Genomic DNA, 27,336 nt, shown 5'->3' with positions numbered 1-27,336 from the left:
GTTATGGTGTGCTCTGCCAGGCGTGGAATATTTGTACTGGCAGTAAATAATAACTAGCACTTTGCAAATAAAAGTAGTCACTATTAAATCCTTGCCGTCGATACAAGTCTTTTTCGGCATTATTGGATGCGGCAAATGTTGCACCACATTGCTTTGTGTATGCTGATCGAGGGTAGCCCTTGTGGTACTTCGGAAACTCAAGTTATTAGAGACGTGAGGAATACGCAGCAGTATCTTGGTACCATGTCCTCGGCTGCACTGCGTCAGCCAAGGCAAGCCACAGACAATTTGTTCTTTAGTACTGTGCGCGCGGGCCACACTCAAATTTATTCGACAGGTGAGAAAAGTGTATTGATTTAATGTACCATCTGTGAAAATTAACGAGGGTCCACATTTCATTTCAAGCAGCCATTTCATTTGTTTTAAACTTTATCTGAAAATTTCTAGTTTCTATATATGAAGACCGTGCAGCTCGTTAGAATGAAATCACAATTAAATCAATACAATGAAATGAATACCCTTAGCTGCATAGAGGCGTTGATATACGTCAACGGGGACAGTTGAAAATTTGTGCCACAACCAAAGCCCGGGATCTCCTGCTTCCATGGCAGATGCTCTATCCATCTGAGCCACCGAGGACACAGAGGATAGTGCGACTGCAGGGACTTACTTATCTCTGGCACGCCTCCCGTGAGACCCACATTCCTAACTTATTGTCCCGCACTATTTTCGTAGTGTCCCTTGCCCATTACACTCATTACTCACGAACATGTTCGAAAGAACAGATACCATCTTCATATATATAACTTAGGCTCACCGGCCATTTGAACATCTTCTGTGCAGATGCACACAAATTGCCCGAACTCTTACGGGAGACGGTAAAGCCGAGAGTAATGAGTGTAATGGGCAGGGGCACGACGAATATAGTGTGGGACAATCAGTTGGGAATGTGGGTCTCACGGGAGGCGTGCAAGAGATAAGTCGCTGCAGTCGCACTATTCTTTGTGTCCTCGGTGGCTCAGATGGATAGAGCATCTGCCATGGAAGCAGGAGATCCCGGGTTCAAGTCCCGGTAGGGACACACATTTTCAACTGTCCGCGTTGACGTATATCAACGCCTGTTTGCAGCTAAGGGTATTCATTTCTTTATATTGATTTAATTGTAATTTCATTACTAGTTTCTGATTGGAAAGTTTCATCAGTTAAGGAATGCTGTTGGTGTGTATTAATGTAAGAAAAGGAGCTTCACAAATTTGATGGATCGCGTTGGTTCAGTGTTTGCTTAACTTTTGTTGACATAAACTCATTCACTCAAAGATTAAAGTCACCGATGCCTAAAGGCCATTATGAAATTCAGATTTTTAAGAATTTTATTAAATCAATACTCAAACACGAAGTAATTTAAAGTCTGTAAGTTTCATTCTGATATAACAAACATTAATATCATTTATGAAGCATTAAATTCAGTAACTGTTCTAAGACGAACAAAGAAGCTGATTTCTCCGATGTTCGTCTCTTCAGTATGTGGCGAAGGTTTATAGCAAGTAGTGAATAGTTTTTCAGAAGGCTCTGAGTTGCCATTGATCCTGACCTAGTGGCGAATGCTGTCACTTCGTTTCAGTGGGAAACGTCAGTAACGGTCTGGGCGAAGTAAATCTTTAAGTTTAAAAGATGTACAAACGTGGTTAATTATATTAAGAGGGTACAGGTTATGACGAAATCAGTGTTCATAGTGTTGATATTGTTGAGCTAGTTGCGAGTCGACTGTCGTAAGTTACGAAAGCTAACCAACGTGGTACCAAGGTCACGCTACTTTGCAGGCGCGTCTAAAAACTCTAAAATAAGTCGACCACGGGACACTATGTTTTACGAACAGGGAAATGGGTAATAGGGTTGTTTCGTGTTCTTATGGCAGAAATATTTTAATCCACGGCGTGAAAGCAGCAAAATCTTCTCGCCAAAAATATTTGCTCGGTCGTTTCATGGGGATAAAAATTGGCTGTTTATGTGTTTAAATTGTTACAAGAATTAAGTGGCTACCTGCTTGGCGCAGACATTTGTGTTTGACGACATTTCGACAGACTACCTGTTGATTTCATTGCTTTACGCAGGCAGCCTCTGCTGGTATCTCCCGAGGCTGAGTGGATCATGGTTCAGACTATTGCGCCCAAGCAAAACCTAAGATCATCACACCTAAGTGAACCCGTGGATTTCGTGTAAACAGCCCGTGTCGCTAGCCACGGACGGAGAAAGTCGGTCTAGTACCCGATAATCTGAGACACATTTTGTTAAATCGGATGAAAGGATAACATTAGAACAATTCGTTGCACGGAAAGATGTTTTCTGCTTAAGGCAGTGAGCCTGTTTGCGGCTGGAAGCCCGGCATGTGCAGGTGTGATACGTACCCCACCACGCAGTGGGCGGCCGTGAGGACCCACTGGTCGTTGATGACAGATCCACCGCAGTAATGGCCGCCGTCCACCTGCAGCGACACCTGCAACAGTACAAATCCACTACCTGCAACTGAACCATAAGAAGAACGCAAAGTACAATACAGTCGTCACAATAGCGTCCAAATTCTGGCTACCGACCTATATATGATATTTGGTCTTCCATTGTTTCCCAACAAATTACGTTCCGTGTGAACGACGGAAGTTACACGTAACAACCATAGTGGTGTACGAAATTATTCTCTATACTATGCAGGCTACTAAACTGAACTAAACTCCGTCCGAACAGGCCTTGGGAGACCCAACGGTACCGACCGGTTGCCGTGTCATCCTCATACCTCAGGCGTCACTGGATGCGCATATGGAGGAGCGTGTGGTCAGCACATCTCTCTCCCGGCCGTATGTCAGTTACGAGACCGGAGTCGCTACTTCTCAGTCAGGTAGCTCCTCAGTTATAGTATGCAGGCAACAAACGAAATGTCAAAACAAGGGACCACGTCGTAGATGAAGTGATGGAAATATGCTAACTCTAAGGGCAATACCAGGCAGTACAGATGCAGCATGGTGGACGTGTGGAATAGTCTAGCACAGGAAAATGGAACATTCCTCGCCAAATACTTCTACTAAATCTTCATTTGAGAATGATGTTTCTGGAAGTAACTCACCGGCTGTGGGAAAGTAGGAACAGAAAAGAATCGAAGCGTTGACCTTACAGAAGGATTCTAAAAATGAAGTGGACTGATAAATTATGAAATGAGGATGTTCTTCGTAGAGTCGTCTAGGACCAGAAAATACAGAAAACTGTAAGTGGAAGAAGGGACAGGATTACGGAGCATGTGTTACGCTACTGACCATTAAAATTGCTACACCATGAAGATGACGTACTACAGAGGCGACATTTAACCGACAGAAAGAAAATGCTGTGATATGCAAATGATTAGCTTTTCAGAGCATTCACATAAGGTTGGCGCCGGTGGCGACACCTACAACGTGCTCACATGAGGAAAGTTTCCAACCGATTTCTCATACACAAACAGCAGTTGACCGGCGTTGCCTGGTCAAACGTTGTTGTGATGTCTCGTAGAAGGAGGAGAAATGCGTACCATCACGTTTCCGACTTTGATAAAGGTCGGATTGAAGCCTATAGCGATTGCGGTTTATCGTATCGCGACATTGCTGCTCGCGTTGGTCGAGATCCAATAACTGTTAGCAGAATATGGAATCGGTGGGTTCAGGAGGCTAATACGGAACGCCGTGCTGGATCCCAACGGCCTCGTATCACTAGCAGTCAAGATGACAGGCATCTTATCCGCATGGCTGTAACGGATCGTGCAGCCACGTCTCGATCTCTGAGTCAACACATGGGGGCGTTTTCAAGACAACAACCATCTGCACGAACAGTTCGACGACACTTGCAGTAGCATGGACTATCAGCTCGGAGACCATGGCTGCGGTTACCCTTGACGAAGCACACAGACAGGAGCGCCTGCGATGATGTACTCAACCACGAACCTGGGTGCAAGAATGGCATGGCGTCATTTTTTCGGATGAATCCAGGTTTTGTTTACAGCATCATGATGGTCGCATCCGCGTTTGGCGACATCGCGGTGAACGCACATTGGAAGCATGTATTCGTCATCACCATACTGGCGTATCACCCGGCGTGATGGTATGGGGTGTCATTGGTTACACTTCTCGGCCACCTCTTGTTCGCATTGACGGCATTTTGAACAGTGGAGTTACATTTCAGATATGTTACGACCCGTGGCTCTACCCTTCATTCGATCCCTGCGAAACCCTACATTGCAGCAGGATAATGGACGATCGCATGTTGCAGCTCCTGTACGGGCCTTTTTGGATACAGAAAATGTTCGACTGCTGCCCTGGCCAGCCCATTCTCCAAATCTCTCACCAACTGAAAACGTCTTGTCAAAGGTGGCCGAGCAACTGGCTCGTCACAAAACGCCAGTCACTCCTCTTGATGAACTGTGGTATCGTGTTGAAGCTGCATGGGGAGCTGTACCTGTACACGCCATCCAAGCTTTGTTTGACTCAATGCCCAGGCGTATCAAGGCCGTTATTACGGCGAGAGGTGATTGTTCTGGGTACTGATTTCTCAGGATCTATGTACCCAAATTGCGTGAAAATGTAATCACATTTCAGTTCTAGTATAATATATTTTTCCAATGAATACCCGTTTATCATCTGCATTTCTTCTTGATGTAGCAATTTTAATGGCCAGTAGTAATAACTTAAATGCTACTAGAGGAAGCTGTACAGGGTTAAAATTGTAGTGCAAGACAAGGGTTGGAGTACATGAAAAAAATTATTGGTAACGTAGTGTGTGTGAGTGTTACTCTGAAGTGAAGAGGTTTGCACAAAGGGGGAGGGGTCAGTCGTGATGAGCTGCATCAAACAAATCAGAAGGCTAAAGACCCGAAATAATGAAAACATCTATGTTTTAATACAACTCTGCCGGTATCGCATATGAGATTGTACCGCTCCATCTCTGAGCAGAACATGTTGAAATCCATGGAAACCCATTTCCTTCTTCTGCACACACACACACACATACTCACACACACACACACACACACAAACAAACAAACAACACATATCACCCATTACGCTCCTCTACATACATACGCATGCACACTCACACGTACGCACACACATGAGATCATCCCCAGACAACTACGGCCCTGTATGCCTTGCGTAGTGGCGCAACCCCTGTGTCCCATCACAGTTTCCGATGATAGGAGACACCATCACAGTTATACGATGTCTGGTAGTAGCGGTTCTAGGCGCTCAGTCAGGAACCGCGCGACTGCTACGGTCGCAGGTTCGAATCCTGCCTCGGGCATGGATGTGTGTGATGTCCTTAGGTTAGTTAGGTTTAAGTAGTTCTAAGTTCTAGGGGACTTATGACCACAGATGTTGAGTCCCATAGTGCTCAGAGCCATTTGAACCATTTGAATTTCTCTGGTAGCTTAACTCAGAGCAGCAATACCTAATGATTGTGGTATCAACATGTAAGCCTGATCACAGTTAGGCACACTACCTTCCTGAATGGTTTCACTTGTTAACTTACTTTCACTGTTTCAAAAATGCTAATATTTTACTGAAACTTACATGTATTGACGTACGATGCCGTGCTCATTTATGACAATGAAGGAAAAAACCTTATATTACACAATTATACGAAATTACAAATTACGAGAAAACTGTACACAATATTCTCGAGGCAGGAGAATGTACGATATAATGTCAGATAACGTTTCCTATTTCACAGACTTCGTAACTTGAGTTACTCTTGTTTTTTAATACAGTACATCCCATCTATACACTTTTTGCAATACGGTATCATTGAACAAAGTCGGTGAAATATTTAAGATACAGTTACAGAACAACATATGTCTGTTGCATTTGCTTAGAAATATGATACGATAGGGAAGACTGTGACTGATTTTAATATTTTCCAACAATGACAGTTACCGTCCATGTAATTGAACAAAGTCGGTGAAATATTTAAGATACAGTTACAGAACAACATATGTCTGTTGCATTTGCTTAGAAATATGATACGATAGGGAAGACTGTGACTGATTTTAATATTTTCCAACAATGACAGTTACCGTCCATGTAATGCTAATTTCCAAAAAATACACTTTCAAGTAATATTCGTGTATGAATATGAAACCCATATGCCAAATGTGCATGTAAAATAATTAAATTGCTAACAATGGTAAACATGCATAATAATTTTACTTATTATTATTAAGCCATTGCGGCTCTCTGCTTATCGATTCTTCACCTAAGTGCATGGTTTGTCCACGAGGGCGTGGTAGACGGGAGTTGGCGCGCTTTGGCTGCGGTTGGAGGGAAGGTAAATGTTAGGCCCCATCGCGATGAGGAGGAGTGTTGCCAATCGGCACGCAGGTGTGTTTGGTACCTTAGGTCACTGAAGAACTACGCTGATTTCAGTAAGATTGTCACATGCGGAGCCGAAGTCACAAATTTAGGTGATGGTGATTTTTTCTGTTTCTAGTGGCATATATTCTCGCAGTGGACTTATCTCCAACACAATCGCAACATTTTGTATAGAACGTTAGTTGTATGTTGTGGCGGGTACGGGAAGTGATTGGTCCGTTAACCTGTTCCCGAGAAGAGACGTCAACTGATTTGTCACGCTATTAAATTTATTATTGTCATGTTCTGTCGTTTACAGGTTGTGCTTTACGAATTTTTTCGTTTAATTGCTTTTTTCTAAAGTCTTGATTTAGTCTGTTGCAAGCTATTTTGTAAACCGTAAAGCAACCGACATATTTGTTAATCTGTTTCTCTCCCTCAGAAGCTTAAAATATTTGATTATAGTCTGCCCCCTTGTTATCTTATGTCCTACTTAATACAACAGATTAAGTGCTGTATGCGTTCAATCTTGGAATTCGTGTGGATCTGCGGTAAGTCACAAGAATAAACCAATCTTGTCATTTAAGCGATTTTAAAATTTGATGTTACATTTATATTTGCATTTTTAAATGATTGCTAATTTTTCAAGTATTCTCATCTGGGGTTATATTTAATGTTTTATTCCGTTCGCCTAAGTCATGAAGTACAGGCCTTGTTATTAATTATAACATGGTTCTTACTTGTAATCGGTGATAAGTCAGTGGGTCGGAGAGGGGGGGGGGGGATTGTCGAGTCTTGAGATAGACCGTCTAGTAGTTGGTTCTTGTTTGTTACATCTAATCTTTGTATGCTGTCTTTAACCTTGTTATTTCAATGTACTGATCTCCAATTTGTATGCCAGGTGGGCGCATCATGTTTAAATTAGTCCTAGCGCCAACTGGTGGCTGCGCATCGTGTGATCAGCTTTCTCTATGCATTTCCTTTCCTGTTTGGCATTTTGTGGCCGGCCGAACGGAATTTGACTGTGACACGGACGAGTTATGCCAGCGCTAGAGGTTTTGTGGTGTTGTGTTATAAATTTACATCTACATAGATACTTCGCAAGCCACCGTACGGTGCATGGCAGAGGACACCCTGTACCATTACCTGTCATTTCCTTCCCTGTTCCACTCGCAAATAGAGCAGGGGGAAAACGACTGTCTATATGCGACCGTATGAGCCCTAATTTCTCGTATCTTATCTTCGTGGTCCTTATGCACAATGTATGTTGGTGGCAGTAGAATCGTTCGGCGACATCTTTCAAATGCCGATGCTATAAATTTTCTCAATAGTGTTTCTCGAAGAGAACGTCGCCTTTCCTCCAGGGATTCCCATTTGAGTTCCCGAAGCATCTCCGTAGTACATACGTGTTGTGCGAACCTACCGGTAGCAAATCTAGCGGTCTGCCTCTAAATTGCTTCCATGTCTCCCTTCAATCCGAGTTGGTACGGATCCCAAACACTCGAGCAGTATTGAAGAGCAGGTCACGCCAACGTCCTATGTGCGGTCTCCTTTACGGGTCAACCACTCTTCCTAAAATTCTCCCAATAAACCGAACTCGAGCATTCGTCTTCCCTACCACAGTTCTCTCACTCTCTTTCAATTTCATATCGCTTTGCAGCGCAACGCCAAGACATTTAAACGACTTGACTGTGTCAAGCAGGACACTAGTAATATTATATCCTAACATTACAGGTTTGTTCTTCCTACTTATCCTCGTTAACTTACATCTTTCTACATTTACAGCTAGTTGCCATTCATTACACCAACTAGAAATTTTGTCTAAGTCGTTTTGTATTTTCCTACAGTCACTCTACTTCTACACCTTACCGTACATCATAAAATCATCAGCAAACAACCGCAGATTGCTACCCACCCTGTCCGCCAAATTATTGATGTATATAGAGAACAGCAGCCCTGTCACGCCTCTTTGGGCACTCCTGACGATACCCTTGTCTCTGATGAACACTCGCCGTCGAGGACAGCATACTGGCTTCTATTAGTCAAGAAGTCTTCGAGGCACTGACATATTTGAGAACTTATTCCATATGCTCGCACCTTCATTAACGGTCTGTAATGGGGCACAGTGTCAAATGCCTTCGGGAAATCTAGAAATATGGAATCTGCCTGTTGCCCTCCATCCATAGTTCGCAGTATATTAAGTGAGATAAGGGCAAACTGAGATTCGCACGAGCGATGCTTTCTATAACCATGCTGGTTCGTGAACATAGTTTCTCACTCTCAAGAAACTTTGTTTTACTCGAACTGATAATACGTTCTAGAACTATGAAGCAAACCGAAGTTAGGGATATTGGACTGTAATTCTGCTAGTTCGTTCTTCTACCCTTTTTATATCCTGGAGTCACCTAGGCTTTTTTCCAGTCACTTGGGTTTTCTTTCTGTGTGAGAGATTCACGATAAATGTAGGCTAGGTAAGAGGCTAATGTCGTGGAGTACACTGTGTAAAGACGAATCCCGATTCCAACAGGTCCTGGTGATTTATTTGCTTTTAAATCTTTCAGTTGTTTCTCTACGCCAGAGATGCTTATTACTATGTCGTCCATACGGGAGTCTATCCGTTGGTCAAATGACGGTTTGTTTGTATGATTGTCCTGTGTGAACGATTTCTCGAACGTGATATTTACGGTCGTGGAACATAGAACCAAGCCGCGTTATATCGTTCGCCAGTTCCAGGATAGAAGTTAAGTTACTTACCGGATCTCTTTCAGATATTTTGGTATCAGCCACTACAGTCAAAGCACACCAAGAGTCAATTAGTCCTAATACAGGGTGTTACAAAAAGGTGCGACCAAACTTTCAGGAAACATTCAATACTTCGTGAATAGGAAATTAATGAAATTAATCATGTATTCTACGAATCTAAAGTTAGAAGCCGTAAAACCCACGAAAGCTACCAGTCGTTATACAACTTTTATGAGAAATAGATTTATTGCAGTTCCATGACTGGTTCAGAATAGCCGTTTCGAAAGAGATGTTTCATATGTTTAATGCTTTGAAGACTTTTGTGACGTAAATCATGAAAACAGTTGTATAGCAAATGTACTTATAAATCTGTTCACAAATGTTGGAACACCAGTACTTATTTCTGGACGCACATTAGAGGTATTACACTAGTTTTATGAAAATGCGATTTATTACTTATTGCATGACTGATTCAGCACAATTGTTATGAAGGAGATATTTTATAGATTTAATGCATCACCATAAATCATTACTTTGAGGGCTGTATGGGATGTAAATCATGGAAATAGTTGTGGAGCACCTGTTCCTATAGATCTGATCATAAATGTTGGAAAGTATTACTTATTTCTGGATGCATGTTAAAGGTACATAACGCACTCTTTGCGATGAAACCGATGGATGTAAATAACAGTATACCTAGAATATTCATTGTAATCTATGGGTAGAATTTGTGGCATCTCTGACTGGCATTTAAATGGTTCTGGGTCCCAGGTTCGATTCAAGCCACTGCTTAAACACCGAATAAAAATCACCAACTCTGGCGGCCAAAAACTTTCGGTATATAGAGTCACCTTTGTTCTGTCGAAGACAGCGGAGGAACGAATGGAGGTCCGGAGCATCCTTTTGCGTTTGGAGCTCGAATTTTTTCCCAAAAGGTGGAAGAATCAGCATGAGGATGCAGAAAGCAATGGGAAGGACAGAATTAAGGACATATTATGTGTATGGAAAGATAGCGTGTATTCACAGGACATGTGGCCTATAATTGAAAAGAGATTCGTAATAATCTCTTCAATGAGAAAAGATTTCCAATCAGTCACCCATTGGGATCTAAGGGAAAGGATTATGAACGGAGTTCGAGAAGGGGTTATGAATGGGGAGGCGACCACGAAAAGAAGATTGAAAAATTAGTGAAAGAGTAACAATCTACGAGTCACAAGTTGAATGCCATAGATCTGAATGCGTTAGAAAACTAAAAAATCTGTACAGGGAAATGCAATGAAGTGGAAAGCAGGTAAGGGTTTCTGATCGGATGAATATAAGGTAATATCATCAAAAATATAAAATGGTGTAAAGGTGATGATGATGTTTGACTTGCGGGGCGCTCAACGGCGTGGTCATTAGCGCCCGTATGAAGTATCAGTTCTTACACAGTCCATTTTCTTTTCACACTCCAATCTAGTCACTCTCAAAAATGATGAAATGATGAGGACAGCACAAACACCCAGTACCCGGGCAGAGAACATCCCCAACCCGGCCGGAAATCGAAGCCGGGATCCCGTGATCCAGAGGCAGCAACGCTAGCCCCTAGATCACGAGCTGCGGACATGGTATAAGGGAATGGAATTCGTCATAAATAGGAGGGTAAAGCAGAGAGTGAGTTACTATGAACAGAAATAGTGATATTCTCATCAGAATCGAGAGGAAACCTACACCAACAGCTGTTCACATATACATGCCTACCTCACAAGTAGAAGATGAAGAAACAGAGAAAGTATATGAGGATACTGAACGTGTAACTCTGTATGTGAAGGAAGATGGCTACCTAATAATCTGGGGGATTGAAACGTTGTAGTAGGGCGAGGAATAGAAGACTGAGTCATGGGAGAATATGGAACCGGAAGTAGGAATGACAGAAGAGAAAGACTGATTGAATTCTGCAATACATTTCAGCTAGTCATGGTGAATACACCGTTCAAAAATCACAAGAGGAGGAACTATATCTAGAAATCGCATGGAGACGTGCGAAAATTTGAGATAGATTACTTGAAGATCAGAAAGAGATTCCGTGATCCGACATTGGCTCGTAAGTCGTACAACGAAGCAGATATAGATTCGGATAACAATTTAGTGATGGCGAAGAGTGGGATTAGAGAATTCTGCAGAGGAATCCATGCAGAAAGAAGAGGGAAAATAAAGTGCTGAGACACAACAAGGAGCGTCTGAAGTTCTCTAAGATTGAAGACACTGCGATATTGAATACCACAGTAGGCCTTGCAGTTAAAGAAGAATGAATATCTCTGAAAATACTGCTACACGAAAATACTTCGAAGAAACCTCGGATAACAGAAGAAATAAACTGATCGTTGAAAGCAACAAGTACAAAAATGTTCAAGACAAGACAGGAATATAGCAGTGTAATGGAACGAAGCAAATAGGAAGTGCAGGGAAGTCAATACGAGAAGTCTGCAGAAAAAAATGCGAAGAAATCGAAAGATAATGGTCGTTGGCAGGACTGATTCAGCCTAAAGAAAGTTGGAAATAACCTTCGATGAAATTAAAACCAGTTTCTTACTGTGGTTAACTTTTAACTGATTGTTAATGCACTGAATTCCTGTTGTTTCCGTTGATCGGGATGCTTGAAAATGCTTTAAGACCGGACTTGTATAACAGTACAATAAATAAAGAAATGACACCTGTAGGCGGTATCAAGTATTTTAAACAATTTGGTGAAGTTGCAGACCAAAGTTCAATCAAGATGATTTTACACAAACATGAGATTCAAAGAGAGATTTGTAAAAAAAATAGTATATATAAAAATATATATAAATAAATATATATATATATAAATATTATATAAAAAATTATTAGAACTAATAGAGTTACAAAAACGAACATGGTTGCTTCGTACAGAAATATTGTTTTTGTTACAACAGTGCCTATTTGTGTCAGTTCTGTCAACCACTGAATTAATTTCTCTTTGCTTCTGACTATCAAGAATAGGACTCATGACGTCAAAACGCCTCGTTGTAAAAATTTGTAAGGCAAACTGGAGCAGGTAATGTTCAGTGCAGTTTCTGGCTTTTGGTACAAAAAAAAAATGTCAGTTTTCATACGTCTGGGAAAACAGGTTATCCTACGTGCCATCAAACTGAAAGATTTCCCCCAAGAAGTCATTTACATTAATGCCACTCTGATCATCTGCTATAGTAATGGATCGCTGTACAGACTTGGAAGCACCAAACACTCAAATTCGTGTAATATGAAACAGAGATTAGAGGGCAAAATATGGCGTTTTGTAAGTAGCATGCTGTTAACGCCCTGGTCACATGTTCTTTCTACGAAGTGAGAGCGATACATTTCACACAACGTGATGTGCCAAGGTGGGTAAGCTAAGAAAAGTACCGGAAATGACTGAATCGCTCATGCGTAGTTCACTGGGATCCACTAAACACGGCAGACGTGAACTGCAAACTTTGAATATAGGTTTGACAGAATTATGTCCTGTGAACATTGCTGGCCTCTACAAAATGTGTAAAGTTGAAACTATTCGCAGACTGTGTTGTATAGTATTTATAATTTCTCTTACTCGTTCTCCTGCATGTAGCTTAGATCAGTCCGAAATATCACTCTGCAGCTCTGAGTAGTCAGCGTTCCACAGGGATATACACAGAGCTTTCCCAAGCCATTGCAAATGATGTGAGCAAAAGCAGCTGAACTGCCATAGCCATGAATGTCAGACACATGCATAGATGCTCCTGATTTTGGATATATACTGTAGGCTGTTTGCCTTCGTGGATACGTATGCGAAAGTTAATTGCAAATATTAGCCTGCCAATATCAACTAGAACATACGCGTGATGAATGTAGTTATTTCTGTACAGACTGCTTTTTCCTGTAAGATTCGTGTGCACACGTGTGCTTTCATGGGATCATCGTTTAATATAACACCATGAGACTTTTCTTTTTAACTGTAACACATTCCGAAGGCTACAAAACAGTGACAAAGACTGATCTGCCTTATTCCTCGCTCTGTCTATTACCTCTTCCCGACTACAAACTGTACTTCACGGCCGGCCGGTGTGGCCGTGCGGGTCTAAGCGCGTCAGTTTGGAACCGCGTGACCGCTACGGTCGCTGGTTCGAATCCTGCCTCGGGCATGGATGTGTGTGATGTCCTTAGGTTAGTTAGGTTTAAGTAGTTCTAAGTTCTAGGGGACTGATGACCTCAGTAGTTAAGTCCCATAGTGCTCAGAGCCATTTGAACCATTTTGTACTTCACGGTATGCTACTGTCTCCAGGAACCACATTACTGTTTACAAAGGGGGTGCATACTCTCTAAATTCTTAGAAGCGACAGCTTATTTGTGGATACTAGTTTGCACTCTCTTGGTTGGCTCACCTGGCTGGGATATTCCCCGTCATCGGCTGGCTGTCCGCCGATGATGCGTCCATGGAAGGGAAGCACGCTGGGCCAGTCTTTCGGCCAGTCCGGAGCTTCTGCCGGCAACCGCACACCTGCAGCACACAAATGGCCACCACCGTGGCATAAGCGGAACAGGAACACCAGCTGAAAGACAGCACACAAAATTACACTGAACAGCTCTGATTTTCCCCGAAGCCATTCCTTAACTTTCCAGTGAAACTGAAATGTTCTATAAATTATTTTCATGTGGACTCAATAGCAAAGGAATACAATTTCAAGTAATCTCAACACACAGACTTGTAAAAGATGCATTATTAACGGTACACAAACAAAGACGCCCAGTGTGATAGTGAAACAGCATCTTGGTAGACTAAGACTCTCCAGATGACAGATGCTATAGATGGACATTGGCTATCAGCTTAGAGGCTTCAGAGTGATAACTGCTACCGTTATATTAACGGGAATTTTCCTAATCAATGTCTAGAAAGAGCGGACATCGTCTCGAGCGACAGTAAATACGAGTGAGTTTGTTGATCATACAGCGATACTACACGGCTTTACAAAATGGCGATTTAATTTTTGTAAGTTTTTCTGAATGAAGTCTATAGAATGAAGCGTCAAAGAAACTAGTATAGGCATTCGTATTCAAATACAGAGCTATGTAAACAGACAGGATACCTCGCTGCGGTCGGCAACGCCTATATAAGACACCAAGTAAATGGAGCAGTTGTTAGATAGGTTACTGCTGCTACAGTGGCAGGTTATCAAGATTCAAGTGAGACTGAAAGTGGTGTTATAGTCGGCGCACAAGCGATGAGCCACAGCATCTCCGAGGTAGCAATAAAGTGGGGATCTTCCCCATTCGTGTACCGTGTACCGTGGATATCAGGAATTCCGTAAAACATCAGATCTCCGACATCGCTGCAGCCCGAAAAAGATCCTGCAAGAACAGGATAAATGGCAACTGAAGAGAATCGTTCAACGTGACAGAAATGCAACCCTTCCGCAAATTGCTGCAGATTTCAATGCTGGGCCATCAACAAGTGTCAGCGTGTGAATCATTCAACGAAACATCATCGACATAGGCTATCACAGCTAAAGATCCACTCGTGTACCCTTGATGCTTGCACGACATGAACTTTACGCCTCGCCTGGACCTGTCAACACCGACATCGGATTGTTGATGACTGGAAACATGTTGCCTGGTCTGACGAGTCTCGTTTCAAATTTTATAGAGCGGATGAACGTGTACAGGTATAGAAACAACGTCATAAATCCATGGACTCTGCATGTCAGCAGGGGACTGTTCAAGCTGGTGGAGGCTCTGTAATGGTGTGCGACCTGCACAGTTCGAGAGTTATGTGACCGCTGATATGTGTACATACGACTCTGACAGGTGATACGTATATAAGCATCCTATCTGATCACCTGCATCCATTCATGTCCATTTTGGATTCCGACGGACTTGGGCAATTTCAGCAGTACAATGTGACACCCCACACGTCCAGAATCGCTACAGAGTGGCTCAAGGAACACTCTTCTGAATTTAAACACTTCTGCCTGCCACTAAACACCCCAGACATTAGTCGAGTCCAAGCCACGTCGTGTTGCGGCACTTCTGCGTACTCGCAGGGCGCTACACGATATTAGACATGTGTACCAGTTTCTTTGGCTCTTCAGTGTAATACTAAGAAAGATGGTTACAGAACATGGACAAACTGTTACCTTTTTCATACTAGTGACGTGTACTGCCAAGCACTGACAGAAAAATCAGTTAATGTTGTGAAACATACAATCCACGACTTATTTCTTAGGTCGATTCCTCTGATCTGCGGCCAACAACAGCTGTTTTCCGATGCAGAATTACACCAAAACATCCTGGCAGAGTGTAGTACTGAAGGGATAATCGAATTTCATTAAACTCATACACGGAATGTTTATAAAAAAATTTCGTAGAAACGCAGTTCAGATTAACATTCACTTCATTATGTAACCAAAAGTTTTTTTTAAGGTTAATTCATGTTAAAAGGTTAATTTTGAGAAGTTCTGCAATGTTCATTTAGTCACAATACACACGGTATCATTCATTCCTTTGGCCAACAGATTTACGTCTTCCAGGAATCATGATAACAGCTGTGTTTGTCATGAAAGTTCAGTATCGAGGCAAAATTCACTGACCTCCACACACCTATTGACTAATTTTGTACATGTTAAACTTTCAGCCGAAATTAATGGAATTTTCCACGGGCAAACAAATTGCGATTAACGTTAAACTCGAAAATTACAACAGTAGCACACAATTTCTTCATTACACTATCATTGTTCGAATGTGTTTTAAAGCGCACAGATATTAAATAAAGCCGAGATTGACTCATGATGGCCAAATATATAACACTACTCGTATTTTTTTGAGAAAGCACTCAAGAATTTCATCTTTTGGAAAATAGCTGGATCCTATTTCTATCATTAATCAAAGATAGGTCAAGTGGGTAATAAACTACGCATTTGAATTAGTCAAAGTTCTTGATACGTTTCTCTTTGGCTAGCAACAACAATAAAAATAGTAGTAATAATTTTCTTAATAACAACATAAATAAAGATAATTTGATGCAGAAAGTTGAGAAAAGTAAAATATATATATATATATATATATATATATATATATATATATATATATATATAATGTGCGTGTGTGTGTGTGTGTGTATGTAAGGCAATAACAAATTGCATTGACCTCTCCTCTTCATTAAGTTAAGCTAAGACTACCAATTACGAAACTGATCTTAATTAAGTCCGGCTCAGACTGTTATAGTAATGCTAAGTAAAACTTACAAAGACAGGTTCCTGCTATGAGGAAAGACGCCAGTAAAATATCACGCATTGTTGAGTTCCTCGTTTCTTTCACTAAGCTAAATCGCTAAGACAATTCACTGTTCTAAAGTAGCACTCTTATATACAAACCAAATATCTTATAAAAGATTGAGAGAGGTGTCATCTGTCACTCATTTAGATGGATGGTTTGCGTAAAGGACGGTTAGCGTCACGCTCAAAATACTTATAGTACTTGCGACAAATCCCGTACGCTTTTGATCACTGTTTGATTACTTTTACGTGGCAGGTCAAGGGTCTAACATAATCTCTTCCCCCCCCCCCCCCCCCCCCTCACTCCTACCCCACCAATTCGGTTAATCTAGACTGCTGTCCCTCAGTTTTCAGCATCAAGGGAGGTGGGCCGGTGGCTAAAGTTCTGAGCTCGCATTCAGGAGTGGAATCAAATCCTGTATTGTCAGTCCGACTAATATTTTCCATTATTTCTCTAAATCGCTTCAGACTTATTCTGGGACTATTTGTTGAATAGGTTAGAGGCTTCTTTCGAGGTACATACGATCAAATTTTCTTTGAGATTCACAGCAGCGCATAAGATCTCCACCTAGGACGATTTATTTTAAAAGCTACAGGAACTTGACCAGATTATAACTGTTGGTCAGTATATTGAATGTTCATCCGCAGATCTCGTCTTGAAAACGAAGCTATAGGGTGACAGATAGAGAATTTATCGGTATATTTAAATACATCAGTGTAAATTATATTAGTATTAACAAACATTTTGACTGGAATATTTGCACAAAAGTGCGGAGATTGTGCTTGTCAAGTCGGAGGAGAAACTGAACTCGTGGTTTTGGATACGGACAGCCTGCAAAAAACGATAAAATGTAGAGCGTCGTCGTTAATATTTCATATTTAGGGTGCGTTTTTGATGACCCTCTTAACCTGATAAGGCTTTAGAGTGTTGAAAAACGTAAGTAGTCTCTAGCACCACTTTGAACCAAACTTGTAATGAGTTAGAACAGACAAGCACAGTGAATTCAAATATCCACTTATTTCGGCACTGGCATCTCATTTAAATACTTTCATAAAGAACAATAGAGCAGTATGATTTCTAACACCACCATGATTCTAAATGGCTATCCCCGACTCAGATGCTGCTGTAATTGAACCAGCATCATTTTTAAGTAATGGAAATGGGGTACCACAGCCATATTTTCAAAGTCTTTATTACTCAAACTGCTAGTTTCAACACTACATTTGCGTCATATTCGGGCCATACTGCGAACAAAATAAGTATTTCCAGTAATTGCCTCATGTATCGTAGGACCGATTCGATAACTAGGTGCGGTGAACCGCTATTCATCAGGAGCGTATATTCCAAATGTGTAGTCACCACTGACTACAACTGATGATGGTGACTACAAGTTCAGAAGATACAGTCGTAATGAATAGCAGTCCATGGCATCTAGTTATTGTTTCGGTCCTACGGTACATGAGCCAATTACTGGAAATACTTAATTGGTTAATGTTATGGCGTGAAGATGGCATAAATGCGAAGTTGAAACTAGTTGTCTGAATAATAAGTACCTTGATAATACGTCTGCGGTGTTCTATTTCCATTACCTATATTGTCAACCACTGTCCAGCGTCCACAAGAAAAGGGGATGTTTACGAGTATTATTTCTTGTTCCATATGCACATTACTTTTTCTGAAAACTGCGACACCCAGAAGGTATTAATCACTCCAACATCGAAGGATTTTTAGAAGAGCAATATCGTACTAAGTGAGTAACACGTTAAAAAGATAGCGTGCGTTTTGGTCCAACAGCACCCTCCTTTGTGTGTCCGGATTGGTCGGCATTACGCAACGCTCAGTCGGTGCAAAGCTGTCAAACGAAGTGTAAACGTGCAAGGAATTGCCGGTAATACTCGCCGGTAATAATCGCCAAATAAGTGATTTTGAACAGGGCATAATGATTGGTCTCCTGGTACCGGATTTGCCCTAAAGTGGCACCGCGGCTTGTACAATGCACACAACTACGACAGTGATGCGTTTGTGGAGACAGTGGGTAGAAGAGCGTCTACGGCAACGAACGTATACTGAACCACACACTGTGCACACAGCGTGGGATGACCACCAGTTTGTCCGCGTGGGTGAAACCGACAGAACAGCTACGTCCACAGTGTTGGCTTGACGCCAGGACTCTGGAACCGGGGTGGACGTATCTTCTCCGACGATCCGATGTCTCTTACGAGGATGGTAAAATTGGCCCACATGACATTGCGTCAGGATTCATTGATCAGAAATCACCAACGCCTCAGACTGAAATGAGCACACGAAAGCCACGACTGCCGTGCGAAATGTAGTGTTTTTGGACGAGCCACCCTTCAAATTGTCTCAGAGTGGTAGCAGCTTTCATGCTGGAGGCTACCGTTGCATTCGGACAGACTGCATTATTAAGAAGTGTAAGGGACAAATGTATGTAATGGTTGAGGTGCCACTGGCTGTAACATGCTGTCTCGCCTCCCACGTACTAAGGGAAATTTGAAGAGCAGCCACTTTATCAGGTGAGTCTTAGAGCACGAGGCATTGCCACACCTGCATGCAGCTCCACAAACCTTATTTCACTATGTCAATGCCCAACCACATGTGGCTAGTAATATACTTCCCTCGAAGAACGAGGTTACCAATGCTAGCTTGGTCTGACCTGACGTGTCGCCATCAAATATGTTTGGGATATGGTCGATTGGAAATTTGTTCGTCCTTGTTCTCTTGGAGCCACTGTCAATGGTTCGTGGACGGGTCAACAAACCGCATGGCAGTGCATTCTCCAGCAGCATATTCATGCCCTATTTGATTCCGTGCTACGACCTTAGAAAATCTTTTGTAGTATGTAGAGGCTTCACAACTTATTGAATCTTGACTGTCAAAGTGCATGTACAGTTCTGTAATTCTAATACTGTTGTGTATTGACATGTACCTAATCAGCAGAATAAATTTCATTGTAATCACATGTCTCCTTGTAAGAGTTGCAATTTTCACAAACGGCAGGGTGTATACAGAGCCTTGGAAAAACTAGGACTTGCTTTTTTGTAGGGAGCACATTGCGCTCATGTGGGAGCGATCTAGATGGTTGTAAAATAATAAACTGGTAGCCATGATCGCAGGAATTCTTTTTATTCCATGATCACCGGTTTCGGCGAACAGAGACACTTAACATCTAACTGTCATCTCTATTGGACGCCTGTGTGCTACTTACGACAATTTTGTAAGACCTGTGTGTTATAGCCAACTATTAATATCACTATTGTTTGCCTTGATGTTGTAACCTGTATGTGTACTAAGATCCGATGATGGCGGCTTTAGTTTCGCCGAAACCGATAAGCATGGAATAAAAAGAATTCCTGCGATCTTGTCTACCAATTTATAGTTTTACTAGGACTTGCTGTTGGCAGAATGCAAATGTAACTAACAACCACAACTCACCACTAACTCCAACTATCTGAAGATGAAATAGCTGTCAGAAACTGATAATGTCAGTAAGCACTCAAAGTAATAGAAACATATCTTCAGTTTAGTGCTGATAGCTTTGCTATAACTTATTTCATAGCTGCCCATATCATATAACCCCTTGACAAAATGGCATGTATTGCTTAATTTTTGACCAGACATTTACGTACCTTCGATTTTATTGGCACAAAGCTTATAAATGTATGAATAGATTGATTGGAGGCATGGTAGAGGAGTGTCTTCTGCCTTCTGAACTGATAATGATAGGTGACCATAGGTATACCGTGGTCATGTGTGGCTATATGAGTTGTGTTTAGAGCAATAATAAGAAACATGCATTAATGTTCGTGTACTGACACCAGAGCAAAGTTCTGACAGACATTATCGAGTCTGTTGTATTACATCTGTAAGAATTTGGATATGGACAAAGAGTGATTTTGGTGTAAATGTTACGCGTGTAAAAAGTTCACTCTCACACACAGTCCAGGACGACAATTTAGTCAGCTCATACATATGAACCATGAAGTGTTCCCTGCTTTTACCATCGATGTGCATCCTACATTATCTCAACCTATTTGATATTCAATTACACTGCTGAACAAATGAGCTGAAGCTTGCTAGTTTGGTATTATTAAACAAGAAACTGGTAGTAAAATTCTGATATTAGAGCTAGTTTATGAACTGTGTTCATTACCTGTAACTACGCTTTCTTCATCAAATACAAGACCCACCTTGATAGGAGTGCCAGACAGTAGTGTCGCCACATAGTCGTTGTGGACAGATAAGAGCTCGAGTTGTCAAGAACTGCTACAATAAAGCAGCCGTGTTTTGATGCTTCTTCAAGTGCCTTCGAAATAACTGTGTATAGAAGGAAAATAACCAAGCATGAAGAACATCATGGTCAACTCTGAGGGACAGACATCGTGATCAACTATGTAAGACTGCGGGAAACCAGTGGTGAGTTTTTGGGAACTCAAAATTGATGCTGCATTGTTAGAACTGCAGTCTAGTATCAACAAGCGTTATTGTTTTCTTTTTGAGTGGAACAGTCATCCTGTCAACAAACAATATTCACAGAAAACTGAGCTGAAGAGACAGTGTTTAACTCTGGAAGTGAAAAATGTTGTTGCTGAACCATTCATAGATTTAATCACAATTTTACCTTAGGCACTATATATAAGATTGGGATTTATGAAGAATTACGTAATGGATTTAAATTCAATTGGATCAGCATCCACTAACGGCAAAAATCCCCAGGTTCAGTTTCAAAGGAGTGAAATTTGGTATGTTTATCGATTCAAAAATTAGAGAACTTTTTCAAAACAAAGGGAATGAATTAAGTACAATGAAGAAACAGCACGACAGTCCTTTAAGATGAATGATTTTGAAAAACCACCTCACCTGCATTATTACACATTTATTGTGTTACGGTCGTAACATAGTAAACATATAATAATGCGTCTGAGGTGGTTTTCATTAATCATTGACATTAGTGCCAGCTGTGGTGTTCAACATGATCAAGATTAAGATTTCAAATGGTTTCCCCGGAAACTTCAAACCAGAAAAATTTCCAAGATATTGTGGATAGTATGACAAGGTCATATGAAATCCTGAAACGTAACATGTCACTAAAAATTCACTTTTCCCTTGCACACCTTGATATGTTACAGTCAAACTGTACTTATGTGAACAGCGAACATAGTGAGCACTTCATCAGGATATTTCACTGATGAAGCAAAAGTACGAAGGCAAATGACGTGTTGAAATATTGTAACTACTGCTACATGATGAAACCGGACGCTCCTGCAACAAAGTGCTCGAGACAGACCAAAAAGAGACTATCTTAAAATATTTGATGCTTCTTTTTTTCTTTTGGTTTATGCACTTAATAAATATTATTTCAAACATAGCGAATTAATAAATAAGCGTCACTGTCGGGTTCTGTGATCAAGAAAACAAGAAGACATGATTCTATTCTGCGTAAGTAGATCACAGTTTACGTTCACTCGCACTTACGGTAACGCATAGACCGACGGAACGAACTGGGGGTTCCTGACGTCAATGACAGTGGAGTTCGTGAATCGGACATGTAACCAACACAAGTCATGAGCCTATCGAAATCGTCTTAAGCGTGTACCACAGGCCAGTGAGCAATCCAAATCACGAACGTAAATCAAGCAAGGGCCTGCTATTCAATTGCACGTAACTAAAGGCTTCAGAGACGAGTAAAGACTACCTGGACTGAGCTGGGCTGCGGTACTTAGCGGCACACGCACACACGTCAGGGGGCGGGCGCATAAGCTCTGACCGCGACCTAACTAGCAGTACACCAGCAAGCAGTTGCGTTGCGTCTCACGACCAGTCCCTCGTGGTACAGCTGCACAACTAGTCCCCACCTGCCCACAGTATCACCAACACGTCCAGACTGGAGCTTGCCCGTCTTTAACTGCCCACCGTCCACTCTTCGACATTCCCGACAGGACGAACTTTTTGGTGCACTTTCCAGCCAATCACGGGTGTAGCTTCCGGGCACAGCACAACGGCCCAATCGGCATGCATCAAAAAGCATGCCCTACAGGTCCCTTGTTCGTCCGTTTTAACTGAAGGACTTCTCAGAAAGAACTCGAAGCTTCTACCGAGAACTTCCAGCAACCAATGGGAACACTCAACCACGAATTCGGCGAGAAAGCTCGTTCACCACGTACGTCAAGACTGAGAGGTCTGGGATCTTTCTTTGTACTTGGATCCTCCCCTCCCCCCCCCCCAGCTTCCCACCCCCTGCCCCTCTTGCATAACAACCTTTCAGCCTTCCGTTTTAAGCTCGGTGATGGCAGAAAATTCACCTTAGCCACAGCAAACTAACAAAATGTATTTCATGGAAGACAGGGTGTGGTCATGAACAATAGGCTCCTGATCATAAAGAGAAAGTTAGGATTAAATAAAAGACATACGCCACAGACCACTTCCTAAGGTATTGGTCCGAGTAGAATATAATAAAAAAGATGGCGTATAAAAATGGTAAAAGACCATACCTAGTTTATAGGATAAATTGTAATGAAACATATAATCAAATAAAAGTACGTCTTTCATTAGGTATGAGATTTGTATAACTCGTTTGTGCCTCTGTTTGCCAATGGTGCATTCTGTATCGAGCAGAAGATCGCGTTTGACGGTGCTGTGAGACAACATTGTGCTCAATACTAAGAAGTACTGGAGTTCACATTTACTTCTCCTCAGCAAGCTGCAAGGTGTTTGCCGTGGTAAGCTCAGGTGTTGGATGCACTCACTGAGATCCAGTGTAGCCGATGACCACCACTTGTACACAAGTCTGGTAGTTCTTGTACTCTTGTGGTGAGGGAGTCTACTCTGAAATTTCTGGGGGATGTAGCGTAACTTCTGATTATTAACGTGTGTCCCAGATTCCTTGATATCTTTCAGTGGCGTAGCATGAGGGGAGACTTTGAGACTTAGTCTCCCTCCCCATCTTAAAAAAGCTGCAACATTAATTCATAACAAAAATATAAACAACTTTCTAATAAGAGCTCTAAATGTGTGAAGACATCAGTTTTGTGGCCCGCGCCGCACCTGAGTATTGGTGTATTTGCCTGCTTGAGACTCGACTGCTCTCAATTTCTGCCTCTCTTCCCTTACCTGGCTGTGTGCGCCTGCGCTTTAGTGGCATTCTTGGCTCCCACCCTCTTCCCCTCTTCTACGAAATCTGGTGCACTGAATTTGCTAGCAGATATCGAGACTAGTCCCTGCCGCTTCCATGCTGGCTTTTAACACGGAAGAGAACAGTCGCACCTTTTTCTACATCAACGTGCGAAAAAAGAGTGAATTGAAGGACGAACGACCTACTCCTATACTCAGTTTTAAGTGAAGCCAAACAAAAACGCACTTTTCAGACAGCCTGCTACGAAAAGTATACTTGGCTGACTGCGAATGCAGTTAATGACAGATTATATTATTATATATGTCTTCTGTTGGGTGGTGAAAAGGAATGGTGCAATGCCGGCATTTGTAGAGTAAAGAGCTTTGACAGGAAAGCACAAAAGCATCAGATATCAAAATGACACCTGCAGAACAAAGAATCATTTCAATTATTGGCAAAATTAGGATTGAGCACGCCCTTTCTGAGGCCGCTCGTCTGACAGCAACAAAATACAACGAACAAGTTGATCCAACAGGAGAGTATGGGCTCGTCTTATTTAGGCACTTGTATTTCTTTGTAAACAAAAACTAGCCTTTCGCGGCCATCGAGAAGACGAATCCTCCAGAATTAAAGGTAACTTTCTGGAATTGTTGGATTTATTATCTCAAGGAGAGCAGTTAAACCTAGACCCTCTTCTTCAACCTTTAAAGGAAATTCTCCAGTACAGAATGATGTAATAGAAATGACAACTCTGGCAATTAATGAGAAAATAAAAGCTGAAATTCAGAACTGCAATTTCATGAAACATTACACGTGTCAGGCAAGAGTCAAATCAGTATAACATTCAGATAATGTATTGCAGACAAAATTGAGGAAAGATTCACTGGATTTTACGATGTTTCTGGAGATAAAACTGCTGAAGGTTTGTTAAACATTATTCATGCAGTATTGAAAGACTGGAATGTGGAAGGAGAAGTGGTTAGTCAAACATATGATGGTGCTTCAGTAATGGTGGGCAGAGAAAGAGGACTACAACAACTGGTGAAGCAGTTCTGTCCCTATGTGCTGCTTATTCGTTGTTACGTACACCAACTAACTTTGGTACTGTTACATGTCTCTAAAATCATACTACAAGTACGCATGTTTGTAAGTGCTCTTACTGCATTCCATTCGTTTTTCAGCAAATCATCAATATGAACTTTATTGCTAACTGAGAAAGGATTTGAACTGCCACTTGCAAGCAACACTCGCAGGAACTTCCGTTCCTGGGCAGATTCAACAATATCTAGGCATTTCTCAGAGCTATATAATGTTTTTAATTATATAATTGATGATACAGACTCTCAATGGGACCCAGAATCTTTGAGCTGTGCTGTGGGAATGAAACGACGCATGGATGATCGTATGTTTGTCTACTTGCTTTGCTTCTACCGAGAGTGTTTTGTTTATGTTGATCATCTCTTAAATTTTCTTCAGTCAAAAGCTGTCAGTCATAACTGCTTGCAACGACGAAATAAGAACTTACGACAGTTAAGAAGGGAAACATTCGTTGATGAATGCATTAAATGCAGCTTGTGTTTGAATGGCAACTTATCATCCTGTGACAGTCAAAAGATATCTCTGAGGGCACTAAGTTACGAGATACTTTATTTGCAAATTGTTCAGATGGAAAGAAGATTTCAAGACTTTCCCCAGACTCCGTTTGTTGAACTTTTGAACGAAAAGTGTTTTCGAACTATCAAAAAGAATTCCCAAAGTTGAAACTGCTTCATTTATTAGAACAATACCCTTTTTTGAAACAAGAACAACTTGAAAATGAACTGTGTAACATATACGCTGATGAGAAAAAACACTTACCTCCAAAGTTACTCTTAAAGTACATTGTCAACAATGATTTAGCCTCTATTTATGAAGAAACAACGAAGTCCCTGCGTTTGGTTTTGACTCTACCCGCAATCACAACAAGCAATGAACGAAGCATGAGTACTCTTAAACGAGTGAAGAATTATTTAAGGAATTCAGTGTCCAACACCCAGCTGTCGTGTTTGAGAACGATAGCAATAAAAAAGACTTATTTGGAGAGCTATCCAGTGATCGGATCGTTGTAGACCAAGTTATTGACTTATTCGTGGAAAGAAAAGGCAGGTGCATTGCACTTGCGTAGAAGAAAATATAAATGCTTCTTCTCTTGCTGCTGGAATTCTCCAAATTTGTCATCGTTTCTTGAAAAAGTTATTATTATTATTAGTGGTGGTGGTAGTGGTGGTGGTAGTAGTAGTAGTAGTAGTAGTAGTAGCAGTTTTTGTTGTTTTGTTTGATGCATTTTGTTTCGTTTGTTTAAATTATTATTTATTGTATTATTTTGTCTCCCTATAACAACTGCAGAATCTCCCCAACCTTTACAAGCACGCTACGCCACAGATATCTTTGTACTACATACAGTTCTAAGTGTGTATCTAACAGTGGTTACTACTATGACACATATAAATCTCTGACTGCCCGCTCGGCTCGTCTTTATACGGGGTGTAACGAGTTTAATTGCAGCTATTTTTATATGTGGTACCTCGACATGTACATACATCAGTCGGTTGGTTTTCTTTCTCTGCGTTGAACAGCCTTCATACAAACACGTCACGTAATTTACCACCTGATGTTTACTGTATGGTCATGACCGTAGTGGACTACACGTGTCAGAATAGACTAACCATATTGCGTCCACGCTTTCACACTTGAATACCAGACTTGCCGCCCAGAGGAACATAAGCATTAATGCCTTGCTCTTATCTCATGTACTTGGAGGTACTAAGCAATCTAACAACATATGACTTTAGTAGCTATTAGTCTGCAAATGATGTAAATACTGATGTAATTTTGTTCAGCACACCATCCTCAGTTACCACCGGAAATCTCTGCATTTATACCCGTTACATCCTGTACATGTCGCTATTTAAGTAGTAAAGTACGTCACTATTGAGGTCATTTCTGTGGCACTTTATGTCCGGTAAGAGGTTTGAAAGCTAGGTCCATCTGCAATCTTTATTTCTTTTCTTAGTTCCGGGAGTTAGAATTCACCAACGTTCAGTTTCTTTCTCCATGATCTCCTTTAGATTTACGTAGTTGACATGGTTTTTGTTCCAGTTTTTTGTAGTTGGTATCAATTGATCAAAACTCCTTGAAAGAGCGGAGGAGAGAAAAATGGCACAAAGAAAACTAGGAACTTGACTTTACAAACTCCAGTACAAGAGCTCTGACACTGATTCGAGAAGATGGGAGAAGATTATTTCCATTAAACAAAGAAGTCAACAATCCGATGCGACACAACTGCCAGTCACTCTGTGAGAGTTTCCAAGGCTCCAGGAAGTAAAGCAAGTCTTCGCCAAGTAAAGAAAGAACTTCCTGAGGTGAAAAAATCCCAACAATATAACCCAAAATTCTACATTTTTGGTAACTGAACTCCAGAAAGTTCTTAGCCGTACGAAAGCTGCAGGTGCAGATGGGATCTACACCGAGTATTTAATGCACAGCGGTCCTCCAATTCGAAACGGCTAGTTCGTCTTTTCAACGAAATTTTTATCGTAGGAACATTGCCAGCAAAACTTAAATTGCTGTCAAAGAGCCAAGGAAAGAGGGAATAGAATTAGAACACCTGCACCCAGTATCTCTACTTAGTGGTGCCTACAAATTCTCTGAAAGAATGATTTTAGACAGAATACAAAATTAAATTAAATCTGTGGTATCATTTGAACAAGCTGGACTTAGACCTGGTAGGAACAGCTGTGGAAAGTTCTTCTTGTTTACTCACATAGTAACTGACTACTACGC

The 27,336-nt window shown here is 41.4% G+C and overlaps 1 protein-coding gene across 1 annotated transcript in view; it reads right to left on the bottom strand.

Moving 5' to 3' along the window:
* Positions 1–27,336, bottom strand: part of LOC124775066 (trypsin-like) — a 115,676-nt gene that overhangs the window by 45,846 nt on the left and 42,494 nt on the right. Inside the window, exons 2-3 of the mRNA XM_047249870.1 lie at positions 13,499–13,614; positions 2,406–2,494 (exon numbers count right to left, since the gene is read on the bottom strand). The gene's annotated coding sequence lies outside the window, so the exon portion shown is untranslated. The remainder of the gene's footprint in view (positions 1–2,405; positions 2,495–13,498; positions 13,615–27,336) is intronic.

The sequence above is a fragment of the Schistocerca piceifrons genome, chromosome 1, assembly GCF_021461385.2.
Source record: "Schistocerca piceifrons isolate TAMUIC-IGC-003096 chromosome 1, iqSchPice1.1, whole genome shotgun sequence".
NCBI lineage: Eukaryota > Metazoa > Arthropoda > Insecta > Orthoptera > Acrididae > Schistocerca > Schistocerca piceifrons.
This window is presented reverse-complemented; position numbering and strand designations above follow the sequence as displayed.